At 35.6% G+C, this 9,954-nt stretch overlaps 1 pseudogene; it reads left to right on the forward strand.

Moving 5' to 3' along the window:
* Positions 1-3,461: 3,461 nt before the first annotated feature.
* Positions 3,462-7,865, forward strand: LOC132057939 (tropinone reductase homolog; annotated as a pseudogene).
* The last annotated feature ends 2,089 nt before the right edge of the window (positions 7,866-9,954 follow it).

Here is a 9,954-nt window from a genome sequence, read left to right on the forward strand (position 1 = left end):
GCATATTCCCTTATTGATATTAGCATCCTTGATATGGTCATGTTATGGTCTTTATGTCTTAATATAGTCGAGTTTAGAATGTTGTATAAATGGTTTTGTTCCTAAAGAATCCTATGACTAGAAATGTCCATAACTTCCGTAGATATAAAGTTGCGTTGGAACGTTCATAGAAAGTGTTGTAACGTATAATGATGCTAACTCCCACGAAAGCGGGCCGAATTGGTTAATGCGTCATCCGTGGTCCCCGAGGTTCGCTTTGTATAGTCCTAATGACTCGTGTTTGAAAGAACTCGATATGATTTCCGTTTCGACTTTCGAGCGTCGACTACTTGCTTATTCATTGGAGTCTAGATGATGATTTAAATCCATATGGTTTCTCACTACTCGCTCGTGCGAGTCATATTTCCTTCATCGCGTCCCGGCCAGGGCATGTATTCGTGCACTTCCACCGCATTATTCACCGCGTCCCTCACTGTAGGGGCGGGTGCACGCTATATATATATATGTGTATGATGATATGATGATGTGATGAGATGGGGATGGCGGCTGGATGGCATATCGAGTCCCGCCACGGCCGGACACTTATTCACCGAGTCCTCACTGGGGGCCGGCACGTATGTATATATATGTATATCTCGCATGCATACATGATTATGATATGATTTTACTCACCGAGTCCCTCGGTAGGGCCGGTACGTATATATGTACGATGATATAATGATACGATTTTGATATGATTTTATCTACCGAGCCCTCACTAGTAGAGGGCGGGACACGCTATATGTATACATGATGATTACATGTTTTTGATATGCGTGACAAATCTTTTCTCAAGGCAAGTTTTACGATTTTTCGTACTCTTTACTTCGTATGATCCCGCTTCTTTGCGTTTCGTGCGTTTACATACTCGCACATATTCCGTACCGACCCCCTTTCTTCGGGGGGCGCGTTTCATACCGCGCGGGTACACCCGGATGAGTTGAAGATATTAGCGAGAAGATGTTCCGGCGGGATTGGCGAGCTCCATTTTCTCCGGGTGTTGCCGGTACGAGCATTATGATATGGATTCATGTTCCGTGATAGTAGACTTTGCGAACGAGTGTCGTGTAATAGTATGTCAGTTTTGTAAGCGGCTCCATAAGCCGATGTATTGTGATGTATTATTTTACGGGTTTTATACAATTACAGGTCTTACTTGGTTTGAAAAAGATGAAAAGCAAGTTTGTTTTCCGAAAATCTTTCATTATGTACTTATGTTATGCTATGAGGGCCCAATATGATTATGAGTGTCACGAGTGTCAGCGGGTTCGCTCGGCCCTAGGTAAGGGTCGGGTGCCCATCACACCCTATCGGATTAAGGGTGTGACAGGTTTGTTCTTGGATTATTGAACCATTGAGTTCGACTTGCAGGGGAAAGAGGAGGTGAAAGGGATGGGAACATAGGCAACGATATATGTGACATGCTGATCAAAGCAGAAACTCTTCCCTTAACTCTTGACTCAGTTCAAGATAACATCAAGCCATTCTTTGCATCTGGTTGCTAAATTTAAGGTTTCTCTCGGAATTACTGATTAGAGACATTTAGCTCGCCCATTTATTAGAAGATGTAGGTGTGAAAAATTAAAGTTAATTTTTTTGAAGAACAAAAATATCATAGATATTTAGAAGAGTTTCTAGAAAGTTATAATGTAATATCTTTGATATATATTGTATTTAGGAAATGTCTAGAAATCTAGACACTTAGATATTTATAATAGAAGATAGAAATATCTAGATATTCTAAGTAGTGCTAAGATAGAAAGATAACTAAGATTTGTCTTATGGATGTATCTAGAAGTATTTCTAGAACCATCCCTACACAAGGATAAATAGGGGCGGCCTTAGTCATTTGTAACCAACCCAAGCCAACCCAAGTTAAACCCATAAAAACCCAATATAAGTCAATTCAAGGAGTCTTCTTCCATAACAAAGTTCTACCTCAAATCTTTTTTTGCCTTTCTATAACTTTCTCTTCTTTAGTTGAATCTTCCGATCTTAGTTAACGATCTTGCGCTAGCAGAAGGTTTCCCCGATTTATTTTTCTTCTGCTATATTTCTCTATATGATATCAGAGCCATAGCCACAGGTTGGCTTCTGGATTTTATTTCAAGATCGGGTTAGTGATAGATTCAACTGGTTTCTCTAAATGGATTTAAGCGGCCCGCAATGGACGGGGATGGAGTTGTTGAATCAGTCAATTACAAGGGATGGAAGAACATGTATGGAGTCATACCTCAGGAGAGGATTTGTGGGATGTTGTTAATGGTTGTTACACAAGCCCTCCTATCGACGGACACGAAAATAAAGAAAGACATATAAGAAGTGGGGAAGCAAATTAATGCGAAGGCGGAGTTCATCACGAAGAGATCCATCTCTCACAACTTGTTTGATCATATTATAAGTGCAAATCATTTCATGAAATTTGGAGGACCCTTGATCGTTTGTTCAATAAGGATGAAGCGGCTCTAGATCTTGGAGAATGAATTGGCTAACACCATTCAAGGTAATCTTTCTATTGTCGAATATTTTTTTGAAGATTAAGAACTAATGTTCGTAGATCTCATTATTAAATCCGGATGAGGCTATCTCGAAGCACGAGATGAGAAGAATTATCATTCGTGGTTTCAAGAAAGAATATATTCCTTTTGTTACATCAATTCAAGGATGGGCTCAACAACCATCCTTGGAGGAAGTTTGAGAATTTGTTGTCATCACAGGAGCTACTAGCCAAACAGATGGCTAGTGTGTCTATTAAAGAAAGGGAAGGAAATGCTCTTGTTGCTAACAAGGAGAATTTTAAAGAAATACAAGAGCGAAGTGGCTCAAGAGATATGACACATTCTCAATTCCATGAGGGTTCAAGCTCATCAAGACAGAAGAAGGATTCTTCTAATCATTATGGTAAGAAGTCTATTAAATGTTACCAATGTGGTGAAGTAGGACACATAAAAAGATTTTGCCGAGCCAAAGAAAGCAACTTGGCTCAAACTAAGAAAGTTCTTTGAAGAAGAAGAAGACTGGGGAAGGTGCTTCATAGCTGAGACTAGAGCAGTAGATGCCGTAGGCTCCCTCAATTTTGAAAAAGACCGGATCGTGGATTCAGGAGATAATACAGTCCATCACGCGGAGAAAGAACGCATTGGTGTCATCAACAAAAAGAAAGAAGCTTCTGAAGCCGTTCAGACTATTGACGTGGTAGCTACCATCGAGGAAATCAACGAAGCAGATCCTGAAATTGGTAATAAAAGTCTGGACATGGAGGATGTTGAAGTAGATCCTGAGCATGAAGTTTCTGAAACTATATATGACAATGGTGACCACTCTACGAAAGCATTGAGGGAGTTATAGTGGAAGTTGAAGTCTAACAATCATCGTATATCGCAGCCAATCATTAGCTCGGATCATCGAATGCGGGAAGCGAGATGGAGAAGGCCGACGGTCAAATAAATAAAGAGGTTGACCTTGAAGGCTCAATTTCATATGGAGAGACATATAATATGGTTCTCGGATGCTGCGAAGCCGACAAGACGAGTTCAACGAGGAGGCTGAAAAAGGAACTGTGGTGGATCTACCGTGATGCCGAGTCTTCGCAGAAATTAATGGTCGATCGTCACCGACTCGGGCGTTTCTCGGCATGGAGATGATTCATGTATGGTTCACGAAGGCCAAAAAAGAAATATTGTTAAGCCGCCCTCGCTACAAAGATGAAAAGTTTGATCGTACGTATTCATGCTTCGTTGCGAGTGCCCAATTAATGGCGGAAACTTTCGTCATTTGAAGAAGCAAGAGACAGAAAGTATGTACGAGATTTTCACCAAAGGCATGCCCAAAAACTTCGTCCGAGTTCTTCCGCGACAAGTTCGGGATAACTTCCAAAAAATTACTTTAAGGGGGAGTGTGAAAATTAAAGTTAATTTTTTGAAGAAAAAAAATATCATAAATATTTAGAAGAGTTTCTAGAAAGTTATAATGTATATCTTTGATATATATTGTATTTAGAAAATGTCACAGAAATCTACACTTAGATATTTATAATAGAAGATAGAAATATCTAGATATTCTAAGTAGTGCTAGAAGATAGAAAGATAACTAGATTTATGTCTTATGGATGTATCTGTAAGTATTTACATAACCATCCCTACACAAGTATAAATAGGGGTGGCACTTAGTCATTTTATAGCAATAGAATGGCCCAACCCAAGTTAAACCCATAAAAACCCAATACAAGCCAATTCAAGGAGTCTTCTTCCATAACAAAGTTCTACCTCAAATCTTTCTTTGTCTTTCTATAGCTTCCTCTTTTTTAGTTAAATCTTCCGATCTTAGTTAACGATCTTGAGCTAGCATAAGGTTTCTCCGATTTATTTTTCTTCTGCTATATTTCTCTACAGTAGGCTCTTGTCTACTTCTCATATTATGTTGGTTTTAGCTAAATATATGCTGAGATAAGTCCAAGAAGGCGAAATAATAAAAATCATTGAGTTTTGTAGACCATAATTTCAACCTTAGATCTTGCTTGAAAGCTGTTATACTAGTACTGATCAAAAAGCTTCCGTTTGACTCAGTATTTTCATTCTTTCTCCACTTATTTCCTCTCAGACTAATGTGATCCCATGACCATCTTAAATTACTCTGAAATTTAGCTGGTTGTGATGATAGACGGCGGGGACAACTCTTGATTTTTCAAAACCCGTTACGGTTCCTCTTGATTTCTACACTGTTGATGCTGCTCCTCAGCAATATTACTTGCTCTGTTTCTCATTTTCTAACAGAAAAGAGATACTCCCAACACTACCAACTTTCATGGCTTCTTGAAATTCTTTGATTCTTTGATTAAAAGAACTAGTTTTTGAAGAGATTTTGCAAGTGTAGAAAATAGAAAATGAAAAGGGAACTGATGATTTGTTTCGGGGAAATGGGATTTGGGTGGTATGAGCTATTTTAAAAGGTGAGTTGGGCAGGTCATCAAAGGGAGTGGGTTAATTTTTAGAAAACAGGTTATTTATGTTGATTCAGAGGCCTTCCATCCAAATAAAGAAACAGGTGTAAACTTTGTACGCTGCAGGGGTATATTTATCCAACGGAAGGTAAAGTTAGCTTAACAAACAAACAGAAAGTAGAGGTATATTTGACCTGCTTTTCCCTTATTATAACATCTACTATTACTCTATGCTTAAAGTAATTTAACCATATTTTTGGATAGATAAATAATGCTGGAACACTGATACGTAAGCCAGCAACAGAGTTCAATGAAGAGGATTACTCTATTCTCATGAAAACCAATTTTGAAGCTTCTCACCACATCTCTCAAATTGCACATCCCGTTCTAAAGGCGTCAGGAAGTGGAAGCATCGTCTTTATCTCTTCTGTTGCGGGGCTTGTGGCATTGCCAACAAATTCCATGTATTCAGCAACTAAAGGTAATCTCATATCATTTAATTAATATGTTACTCATGTGATCACTAAAAAAAGTAGCTGCATACGGAAAAAAATATTTTTAATAGAAATATTTTTCAGTATTTGGTTGGTGAGTGAAAAATATATACTTTTTTTAAAATATCTATTAAAAATTAATAATTATATATTAGCAAATCGGACAATATTCTGATTATAAAGTGAAGGATGGAACGTCATTTTCCCAATTTCAATGGAAAGTGTTTACCTTGGAAAGTATGGTTTGTCAACCAAACGCAAGTAAATAACTTTCTCAAAAAAAAAAAAAAAAAAAAAAAAAAAAAAAATCTAGAAAATGACTTCCGTCCTACCAAAAACACTTTTTATATTAGTTTTAAGAGGGACAGAGACACAGAGTAAACGTTATTCAATTTGTTAATCCCACTAGGGCATGTCAAAGTCCTAGATCTTATTTGACATAAAATGTAATGTTAGAGCAATTCTGTGGGCAATCGGCAATTAACTAGGGATAGATAGAGACCTAAAGTGTCACTAATTACTAAATAATTTGAAATTATCTAGACAATAAGTTATCTTTTACGGTATACTGCAAGAGATAAGTTGCGTTAAAATTGATAAAGTTTCGTGTATTTCATAATTACATAAAAGGAGTTAAAGTAGTTTATTAGTGTTCTCAGTCTTAGTGTGATCTTGCTTTGTCAACAATGCAATTAAAAATTAAAAATGAGCGAGTTCTGGTCCCATACTCTAATTTGACTTCGATCATCGTCACCCATCTGCGCAAGATATATGGATTTAACAAAATTAGCTAGGAAAAACGTTTAGTTTCAAACTATTGCATTTGATATAGGAAAAACTATTGCACATCCAAAAGGTAATGTAAAACTTTATTTACCAAAAAAAAGATATATGAAAAATGTAATAGATGCAGCTAAAGGTAGTATAATTACTAATACAGCAGATAAAATTCTTTTGTATTTTCCATATTAAAAGGAGCAATGAATCAACTTTCAAGGAACTTGGCTTACGAGTGGGCTAAAGACAATATTCGAGTCAACGCAGTTGCACCTTGGATTATCAAAACACCACTTCTCGAAGCAGTGGAGGTAACCTTCTTTCCGTGAAACTAGTATTTTTCTATGTCGGTGTTTTTAATAGTCAATTAATTACAAGGATTTAATGGAGGATTAACTAATTGACTAGTGAATTAACTAGCACCCTTTATGGGTGTACTCACCCAATAGCGAATTTCAAACCGTTTGCGACGACGTTTTTCAGCTATGAGGGAGATAATTCAATCAATCGTGCAACTGTGAATTAGTTTCTCATAAGAAATTGGATATTGAGCTTAATTTAACTCCAAAAACTAACTCAGTAATTGAGAATTGCCTAATAACATATCAGGAAATAACAATCTCTCTACCAATGTGCCTCGCACGCCCAAAATTGAGTGAACTAAGAATATGAATGGATGTCGCACTGATAATGCCATGATAAGAAAATTGGATATTGAGCTTAATTTAACTCCAAAAACTAACTCAGGAGTTGAGAATTGCCTAATAACTTATAAGGAAATAACAATCTCTCTACCAACGTAAGTTAATCTAACATCCCCGTACGCCCAATATTGAGTGAATTAATTAAGAATATGAACGGGTGTAGCTATCAACGATGACACCATGATTAGAAAATTGACGATCTAGCTCAATCTTGAAAAATCAGCTTAAGAGGTGAGAATTGTCCATCCCTCAGCAAATGCCGGGCAATCTAACAATTTTAAAATGCAATTGGGATTGATTTGTTATATTAATTATTTGTATCTATCATATTTTTAAAGGAGAAATTGCACAAATAAATGCCCATCGCCAACACATGTATATTTTTTATATATTAATGTATAATATACATAAAATATACATTTTTGATACATTATCTTATGTATATTTCTGTATATTTGATAGCAAATGTAATTATTTTTAGCCGACTGGCCTAATATGTAATTTGCCATATTTAATCATAGTTACACTGATTGTCAGCAATCATAGTCAGATTGTTTCGTGTTTAATTTGCTCGTGTTTTAATACTGTTTTCAGCTATATATATGAACAGGAAAACGTTATGTTGTTATTGAAATTTTATCTAATCATTTCAGCAAGATCCAGTGACAAAAGAATATATTGAAAAAAGTATTAATAGAACACCAATCTGCAGAGCTGGAGAACCAAAAAGTTTCAGCAATGGTGGCATTCCTTTGCTTCCCAGCTGCTTCATATATTACTGGCCAAGTTATATGTGTTGATTGTGGACTCACAATTAATGGTTCTTTCTAACTATTAATCTTTGTGTTGATTACGTATGTACTCTATTGATATGCAAGATCAACTTTTTTTGAAGCTGTTTGATGAAATCAATTTTTGATGTTTGATTATTTTAAATTGAAAATATTTTGCTAGTCTAAACATAAGGCAATGTTTCATTTTCTTTTCTTTGCCTTTTGTTCTTGATTTTTCCTAAGAATAAATAATCCAAATTGCGGTGCAAAATGAGTTAGAGAAAAACTAATTACTACTTTATAATCTGGTAAAATAATTCTTAAAAATTATTCATATAAAATAATTCTTAAAAGTTATTCATACAAAATACCTCTTATTAATGATATTAAGACTTTGTTCAAGATCTTAATGATTAAGATCTATTCAGACCAAATAAGTCCTTAGATCTTAATCTAACAAATGCACTTAATGGCCTAAGGTTTGAACCATTCAGAGTCAGACCTCCATTAAGTGCGAACAACTGAGGCCTAAAAGACTGAAAGCGCTAGATATGTTGATTGAGCTTTTTGTCTTCATTAAAAAAATAGGTAATTTGCGGGATTGCCCTTATTTGGGGGGTGGTCTTTATTTTGTGCCCTCAAAATTGGTGGTTTCTTTTTTTTGCCGCCCAACTTGCATAGCTGCGTGGGCGATATTCGCCTTCTACCCATGCAAATTAACGCAGGTAGGAAGTGCCGCCTTGCGATTTTTTATTTTTTTTTGCGATGCGGGGTCGAATCCACAACATAGGGGTATTAGGCGAAGGGAAAAACTTAAAGACCACTAATTTGAAGGGCAAAAATTAAAGACCACCCCAAGTGAAGGGCAATCCGCACAAAAAAAAAAAAAAAAAAGTTAAAACACTCTGCAATACACAAAATTATCATTTACTATTTTCCTAATATTTAAGACTTATAAATCCATTGAAATTTGATTATTAAACCTTTCGTTGTTTAAATATATATCTAAAGTTTAGGACTTTAAAATTAATAAAATTTTACTTGAAATAAATCGTTAAAAAAGTCAATTAATTGGAAGATTAGTACAAAATGTGTACACGTTCTTTTGAAGTAGTTTCTATATGGAAATTGGCAAGTAAGATCTGATGGTACTCCAATTTTATTCCTAATGGAAAACCGAATTAGGACCTCTAATCCGTCGGTTGGTTAGAGCCTTGGAGGAGACTTCCAAAGTAGAAGCTACATGGAATTAAAACTTTCAAGTTTAAATCTTTTTTGGTGCTAAAAGAAAAAACGTAATATTAGTCCATCTAAAATATGGTTGCTACCTAATGGCGGCTAATTAAGCTCCATATATAAACCATTGCCACGAACTAACAATTAAGTCTTTTCGATATTGAGCTTTCAAGTCATTTATTTTTTTCCAATATTGAGATGATTGTGCGTGTGTATATATATATATATAATATTTTTTTTTTCTAATAACGTGATTTTTATTTTTGTTGCAGTGTATTCATTGGCATAATTCATCAACTTTGTGACAATTGTTTTTTTATTGCGGTTTTCTCATCCGATTATCTGTACCCACATTGGGGCGACTAAATCAGTTCATGTCGGAATGAGCCCACATTGGAGGGCAAAGCGCTCTCTAACAATGGTGACCGTACCCAAGGGGCTCGAACTTCGAGACCTCTTGGTTAAGGATGGAGTAGTATCAGTCATTACACCACAACCCTTGTTGGTGTGACAATTTGTTTTGTTCTATGGCAATTGATATTTTATTGAAAGTTTAGACTAATCTCTGACGCCGTGACTGGTGAGTAATGTAATTGATATTCTAGGTTAGGGACTGTCAACCCTAATTTCAAACCTAAATTTATGAAGCAAGAATTTGAGGGATTGAGTTTTTTTTTTTTTCTAATAACGTGATTTTTGTTTTTGCTGCAGTGCATTCATCGGCATAATTCATCAACTTTGTGACACTTGATTTTTTTTTCTATGGCAATTGATGTTTTATTGAAAGTTTCGTGACGGGTGAGTAATGTAATTGATTGTTCTAAGTTGGGGACTGTCAAGCCTAACTTCATACCTAAATTTCTGAAGCTGAAATTTTGAGGGATTAAATTTCTTCTTTTGTTCAGTTAGCTAAATAGGATCGACAATCATCTTTTTCATTTTAGTTGAATATACTTTTCAACGAGATTGGGTTTAATTGAAATAAATTTTTT

This window comes from Lycium ferocissimum, chromosome 5 (assembly GCF_029784015.1).
Source record: "Lycium ferocissimum isolate CSIRO_LF1 chromosome 5, AGI_CSIRO_Lferr_CH_V1, whole genome shotgun sequence".
Lineage (NCBI taxonomy): Eukaryota > Viridiplantae > Streptophyta > Magnoliopsida > Solanales > Solanaceae > Lycium > Lycium ferocissimum.